The 8,043-nt window shown below is 38.6% G+C and overlaps 1 long non-coding RNA gene across 1 annotated transcript; it reads left to right on the top strand.

The window, feature by feature from the left end:
* The first annotated feature begins 6,493 nt into the window (after nucleotides 1-6,493).
* Nucleotides 6,494-7,140, top strand: LOC126631873 (uncharacterized). Its single transcript, XR_007626482.1, has 2 exons — nucleotides 6,494-6,641; nucleotides 6,796-7,140. It is a non-coding gene; the product is annotated as an uncharacterized LOC126631873 (long non-coding RNA).
* Nucleotides 7,141-8,043: the final 903 nt, after the last annotated feature.

The following is an 8,043-nucleotide window of genomic DNA, read 5'->3' as shown; positions in this document are numbered from 1 at the left end:
ACTCTCCTTCATGCCACCAGCCAGGTGATGAAATGTACAACCTGTACTCTAATATCATTTGGCAACTTTCCATTCATGCCACCAACCAGATGATGAAATGTACAACCCGTACTCTAATATCATTTGGCAACTTGCCACTCATGCCACCAACCAGGTGAAGAAGGAACTCATCTTCATGCCACCAACCAAGTAATGAAATGTACAACCCGTACTCTCTTTCATGCCACCAACCAGGTGATGAAATGTACAACCCGTACTCTCCTTCATGCCACCAACCAGGTGATGAAATGTATAACCCATACTCTAATATCATTTGCCAACTTGTCACTCATACCACCAACCAGGTGAAAAAGGAACTCATCTTCATGCTACCAACTAGGTGATGAAATATACAACTCGTACTCTAATATCATTTGGCAACTTGCCATTCATGCCACCAACCAGGTGAAGAAGGAACTCATCCTCGTGCCACCAACCAGGTGATGAAATGTGATGAAAGGTGATGAAGGAACTCATATTCGTACCACTAACCAAGTGATGAAAGCAATTCACCATTCATTCCACCTACCAGAAGACGAGTGGTACAACTTGTACATGTGAATTCCTAGCATTCACAAATAATAAAAAACCTTCAAGCTTGACAACTCAACTAGGGGAGCACTTATGCCCAACAAGAGTTATAGTCACTAACAAAGTCTTATTGCAAGCCAACAACAACTTCAGTGCATGGCATACGAAGATCAAGCTATTCAGCTCTCTTGCATCTGCTTCAGACATTTACCCTCTGTAACAATGCAAACACTACAACTCGTAGAAAGCTTCACACACTCTTGATCAAGACAGTGTGAAGCAAAACCAATTTATGGTGCCAACAAAAGCTTCATCAAAGGAGTTCAATCACAATTCTCAAAAGCTTCACACATTCTTGATCAAGATAGTGTAAAGCAAAACCAATTTATGGTGCCAACAAGAGCTTTGTCAATGGAGGGCAACCACAATTCTCAAAAGCTTCACACACTCTTGATCAAGACAGTGTGAAGCAAAACCAATTTATGGTGCCAACAAAAGCTTCATCAATGGAGGGCAACTACAATTCTCAAACCTTCGAAGCAAATTCAAGACTGTTTGAAGCAAATTCAATTATATAGTTCATCCAAACATTCGACTACTACAAGGTGTGGTTTGCATCACAATCTCTTGCTCAACAGTGTGGAAGCAAAATTTGTATATGTTGTCTCTCCCACATTTTCAAATTTCTAGTTTCCAAAAAAAAAAAAACAAAAAAAAAAAAAGAAATTCAACAAAACTTCATCAATGGAGGACAACTACAAATTCTTAAAAGCTTCACACTATCTTGATCAAGATAGTGTGAAGCAAAATCAATTCATAGTACCCAACAAAAGCTTCAACTCCAAAACTTCACCTACAAAAGCTTCACCCACAATAGCTTCACCTACAAAGCTTCACCCATAAAAGCTTCACCAACAAAAGCTTCACCCACAAAAGCTTCATCTACAAAAGCTTCACCCATAAAAGCTTCACCAACAAAAGCTTCACCAACAAAAGCTTCACCCACAAAAGCTTCCCCCACCACAAAAGCTTCCCCCACCCCCAAAACTTCCTCCACCACGAAAACTTCACCCACAAAAGCTTCACCTACAAAGCTTCAACACAAAAGCTATATTTTTCGGAAATTCGAAAAATCGAAAAATTGAAAAAAAAAAAGAAAAAAAATCGAAAATTAAAAAAATAAAATAAAATTGCCTAGGCCTCATCTTCTTTGGACCTAACAACTTTCATAACAAATATATATGAATGAGGAGTTTTGGGCTACCACTTAGAAAGGAAAATGGTGAAGTTTTGTTACTTTGGAAACTTGGCTACTAGCAAGACACCTCCTTCGTCAACTCCCTCGACCAGAGATTTGGGGGACTCCTACCATATGCTACTGCACCTTGATACTTGGAAGTCTCACGACCACTCAATGACTTGGATTTTTCAAGTCTCCAACTGAAAAGTTTTCCTCACTCGGGAAATTAAGGGAACATTACCTCAACATACATGCTTCACTCACAAAACTTCAACATACAAGCTTCAACAAAAGAAAAAACTCAAAGAACTGAGTGAATAAGGCATTGGTGTATTTAACACAATACGTTAAAATGAATCAAAACTTATTTATTGATATTTCCGCTAAGTTACATATATGTACATATACATGAATCAAAATAAACAAACAAGAGGGAGCCTTCACAAAGATTGCTCAGAAAAAGTCTCAGTAGTCTGTAGAGCCCCAGAAAGATGAGGCACTAGAGGGTGATTATTCAGAGTCTTAGTACCAGGCAGAACCCCAGAAGGAGGAGGCACCGAAGGTTGATCATTTGAAGCTTCATTACACGGTACAGCCCCAAAAGACGAAGGCAATAAATGCCTTTGGAACAAACCCACAAACCTCTTATGACAAGTAAAATCTGACCATCAGATTCATGCAGCTGGTCGAGCTTCCTCTTCATGTTTGTAGCATAGTTATGTGCGAGCATGTGCAACTGTTTATTCTCATGCATGAGCCATCTGATCTCCTGTTTGAGACTTATCACTTCAGCCGCCAATGATTCAACTTGGCGGGTTCAAGCAAATAGGCGTTGGGTCATATTAGACACAGAACCTGCACATTGAACACTGAAAGCCAGAGAATCTTTAACAGCGAACTCATCAGACCGTTTAGAAAGTAGTATGTTATCTTTGGGAGTGAGAAGGTTTCTGGCCACCACCGCAGCGGTCATATCATTCTTCATCACAAAATCCCCAACGGTAAGATGACCAGTAAGGGATAAGAAGGATGGGCGCCATATGTTGTCTTGAGAAGGCAGGACTGCCTCTTCACCAAAGTTTAAGTCAAAACGACAGTCGGATGGGCCAGACATTCTAAAAAATGATGAAGGAGAAATGAGGTGCAATAAAGCTCTGAAGTACAAAAATAAAGGGAAAATTCATACAAGCAATAACTCTCTGAATGTACTTCTTGCACACAATTGGTGGCCTTATAAAAGAAAGGGCAACAAGGTCGTTGGTTCAAAAATTGAACAGGCACCACTCTTCGGATTTTGAAGAGGCACCACCCTCCACACGCAACATCAGCTCCTCGGGTACCACAAATAACTTTGCCAAAGATCTTTGACAAAGTTTAGACACATAAATTTTGAAGGTCCAACTACCCTACTATTACCCATAAGGGTAAATGAACAGCACCACTGGTTGATAATTGGAAAGTCCCTATGTGTGTCAACCTCCGTGCTCCGTGACAAGGCAGACTGGCAAAAATGCCCAACCTTTACTCACATTTGAGAAAACACTCCCAACTGGATTACTTGCTAAAAAATCGAAGAGCCATCGTCCTTCGAATCTCAAGAGCCAAACTCATAACAGGATTGTTTTCTCAAAAATCGAAGAGGCACCGCTATCCGAATCTCAAGAGCCAAACTCCCAACTGGATTGCTTTCTCACAAACTGAAGAGGCACCGCTTTTCGAATCTCGAAAGCCAGACTCCCAACAGGATTGCTTTCTCAAAAATCGAAGAGGCACCGTTCTTCGAATCTCGAAAGCCAGGTCCCCGACAGGATTGCTTGCTTGAAAATCGAAAAGGCCCCGTTATCTGAACTTCGAGAGCCAGATTTCCTTGGATAAAGCTTATTTGCAATCTTCACATGCAACATCAACTTTCCAGATACCACATACCATTTTTTCAAAGTGCTCTGACAAAGTTAAAACACGTGAATCTTGCAGCTTTCACTACATTGTTATGACTGAGAAAGGTAAAGGAATAACTTTACCACTCGTTGTTGGGATAATTCCTATATATGTCGACCTTCATCCTCCACAGCTAGGCAGACCTGCAAATAAAAAATAATGCTAAACTTTTATTCACATCCGAGAGGGCACTCTCAGCAGAGTCTCTCGAAATACTCAGCTTCTTTCCCCCCCCCCCCCGATAATACTTCTGCAAACAAGCCACACTAGAGCAAGAGTATCTCATATCATCAGGGTTAAAAGCAAGAGTATCTCATATCATGCTTTTTCCCTGTCTTTTCCTTTGGCCTTGTTCTTACTTGCAAGACAAGGAGAAAGAGAGCAATCAGTCAACACTTGGAATCAAGCTTCCAGTCAGGAACTGACTGCCTGGAACCCCTTACCTGATTACTTACCTGGCATTGCTCTCGAGTACCCGCCTGGAATCAAGCTTCCGGAGAAGATACCACATCTGCCTGAGGAACAAATAGGGCAAGTGAGAAGGATACAAGGAAACATGTGGAGACAAGCGTATCAGAACACGTGCCGATACATCTACTACTTTGTCAACAGCAAAAGTATCTCATATCATCAGGGTCGAACGTTCTTTAGATTTGATGAACTTGTTTTGACCCTCAAATTTTTGAGTTGGCCTTATACTCTGGAGGAAACCAGAAAACACTCCAGCCCAGTTTAAGAATAAACTTGTGGAAAGTTACTTCTTCAAAAGAAAAAGTATCTCATATCATCTATTCTTCATTTGCTTCTCCTTATCCTTGTTGTTGTTTATGACACAAGGAGAATGAGAACAATCAACCGGAAGCCGAAGTCGAACCTCTGATCCAGGTTGCTTGCTTGGAAGTTTGATTGCTTACTTTTTCAGTTACCTCCTTCGGTAAATCTCCTAGCTCGGCGACTTTGGGGACTCCTACTATAGGGTTTGTATCGCACTTGACCAAGCCCGAAACTACAAGTAAGCTTCAAGTGAAATTGATACATTACCTTGTGCATCTTCATCGGTTAAAGATACCACCCCTAGATGGAGGAAAAGTACTTCTAGAGAAGATGCCACATCTACATATGAGACAGATAAAGCAAGTGAAAATGATACCACACTTCGGTACTTATAAGTTTCGTGATTACTCAATGGCTTGGATCTTGCAAGTCCCTAACCGAGGAGCTTCCCTCACTCGGGAACTTAGGAGTGCACTATTTGTACCATACTTGACCAATTCCGAAACTACTGAGCACTGGTCAACGTTATACCGTCAATGACCCAGAAGAGTTTTCCTTCAACCAAGAGGCTAATCACAGCACGACACGTGTCGACATCAGAAGCCAATCATAGCGTGGCATGTGTTAACATCAGAAGCCAATCACAACACGACACGTGCCAATGTCAGAATGAAACTAGAAACTCTCTTCTATAAATATAGATCATTCTCTCACAATATTTTCGAATGTCATTTGTACTAAATCATTCACTAGTACTCACAAGATAAGAGTTGAGCCTATGTACTTATGTAAACCCTTCACAATTAATGAGAACTCCTCTACTCCGTGGACGTAGCCAATATGGGTGAACCACGTACATCTTATGTTTGCTTCCCTGTCTCTATCCATTTACATACTTATCCACACTAGTGACCGAAACAATCTAGCGAATGTCACAAACTTGACACTTTCTGTTGTACCAAAGTCCTCACTGATTTTATGCATCAACAGATATCATCATCATATAAAGGTGAAGTTGATAATGATGATGATGGTGAAAGATGAAATCAAACTAAATGGATCTTAATTAATACACATTAACAATCTAATAAACGGATTTGCTACCTCTACTTGTACGTAAAAAGCATTATACATTAATGTATAGTATACTTTGTCTAATCAGACCTTTTTTTTTTTTTGAAGGATTTACATTTCAGCACAATTAACCATTAAATCCACTCTAGAGCTTGGAATAGTGGAGCTATCCAGTTTTGTTGCCATTGCTTTCACTCTTTTTCAAGCTTTTAATTGGGGGGCATGTTGGGTGGTTTACAAACCAAGTTGTGGCATGAATTTGAGCATAATATGGGATCTACAAAAAAAGACACCTACAAGAGGGACAAGTAATTAAGAAGGTACAAACCTCTAAGTTCATTCATATCTTGCATTTCAACTTTGAAGCAGATCAGACGAACCAACGAGTTATTAGTCTGGTGATATTTCCCCTTCACAACTTTGAAATAGGTCACAAATTCGACTTTCTGTCACCATAGTTTATTTTAAATATTAATAATAATAATATTGTATACGTGGGTTAGGGTAATTAATCAGACCAGCATTTCCATCTTCTTTTATATCCAAGTTTGAATCTCCACTCCAGTAGCTTGAGAACCCGAATCTTATTTTTGAATTAGTCAATACTTGAAGGCCCAAAATGCAATCTTTGCTGTTTGTATCCACCAATCCAGGCCAAGCCAACTTATGGGGTTGAAACTTCCTTCTTCCTAATTTGAATGGGCCTAATTTAAGGCCCATTAAACGTTTATGCACATTTGAACGTTCAAAGCCCAATTCACTAATCCATCTTCTTCTTCTTCCTCCCAATTATGCTCCACTGTTAACTTAAAACCCCAAAATCCTTAAACCCTAATTTCAAATATCCGATTCCCAACCCCCAATGGCTCGACTGATTCGAACTGCTAGAAGCGTGCTTCCAATTTTTTCTTCTTCCGTATCCAAATCCATAATCAAAGGCGTTCAGCGCTGCCCAAATCTTCCGCCGCGGAAGGCAATCTCAGCCTCTCTCGTCCACAGCAGACACTACGCTTCTGAAGCACTTTCCCTATTATTTTTCGATCATGTATATGAAGCTCCCTATTTACAATTCATTTTTTCTATCTCATCAGTCCTTATTTACGATATCAACCTATCGATTTACCCTTAGCCTATTATTTTTGGTTTGCTGTCTTGGGTTTGGTGGCGAGGTGACCTTGTTTTCTTGTTTTTATGGGCAGGAGTTTGAATGGAAGGCTTCAACAGAGGCTGAGAGAGTATTTAGAAGCAAGGGGAGTGAATGAATGATGAGCTTTCTGTTTTCTTGCATCAGTACATGATGAACAAAGATAGAATAGAACTGATCAAATGGCTGGGTAAAGTTCAGTCGTTCGTGGAAAATAGAGCGGTAAATATCTGATAACTCAAATTAGATTTTCGGTCATTCTTTTCTTCTTGCTTAAGGAAATCTACCATTGATAAGATAGCAGGTTCTGCCGTAAAAGTGAATAGTACCAGAATTAATTTTTTACTGTAAAAATGTGATTTTTCGTTAAAGTGAATAATACCGGGAGCTTTTCGTTAAAGTCCCCTAAATTTTACGTAGTTTACTTTCGATAACAATTGATAATGTTAGTGAGAAACACTTAAATAATCAAATTATACCCATTGTGTAATAATAAGGCAATAATAGTTGAGTCTACAGTTTTCCTCTTAGGTTTTGACGATGAAATGGAGTTTGGATGAGCTTATTCGTGAATAATCCATTTTAAAATCTTTTTTTTTGGTATATTCAAGTTCGATTTCTTCTCTTTATAATTTATTAAGATTAATTTAAAAAATCACTGGAGTGAAAATATTAATTAATTTCTACATGAATAATCAAATCTATTAAGAAATGTGCATGCACATGTGAAAGATTTATGAATATGACATGTTATGGGGCAACTCTATGAAAAAGTTCTTTAATTGGAGAAAAATATGATTATACAAATGGTTAAAAGTTTTTTCTTTTAAATATCCAACCAATTGTACAATAGCACTTAGTGTATGATCCGTGTTCGTAATACGCTGAGAATCTATCCGCGCTGCAGGCTTAGTTACTTACGCCAACCTCAATTTAATAAAAAAATTTGTTTGTGATAGGATCTTAGCAAGTTATGTAAAATGTGGCACATAAATTAATAATATAAGTTTGTAACTAAATCTTTTCTAGATTTTTTAGATCAATTAAGGACAGGGACTCAGTACACGCTTTTCAAAAAGGACAAAGATACTACCATTAGCTCAATAAATATAATTATCCAAAAAAAAGTGAATAAATATAAAATTAAAAGAAAAGACAAAATCATTTTATATTTTCTTAGAAGGACAAAAAAACATCATCAATCTAATGTTCATAAGTATGACCTGGTTTCTTTGCGTTTCTTGTAATGGCAAGTTGACAGCTTTACATGGATTCCATGATCCAAAAAATCTTAATCTCTTTT

The sequence above is a fragment of the Malus sylvestris genome, chromosome 8, assembly GCF_916048215.2.
Source record: "Malus sylvestris chromosome 8, drMalSylv7.2, whole genome shotgun sequence".
In the NCBI taxonomy this organism is placed as follows: domain Eukaryota; kingdom Viridiplantae; phylum Streptophyta; class Magnoliopsida; order Rosales; family Rosaceae; genus Malus; species Malus sylvestris.
This window is presented reverse-complemented; position numbering and strand designations above follow the sequence as displayed.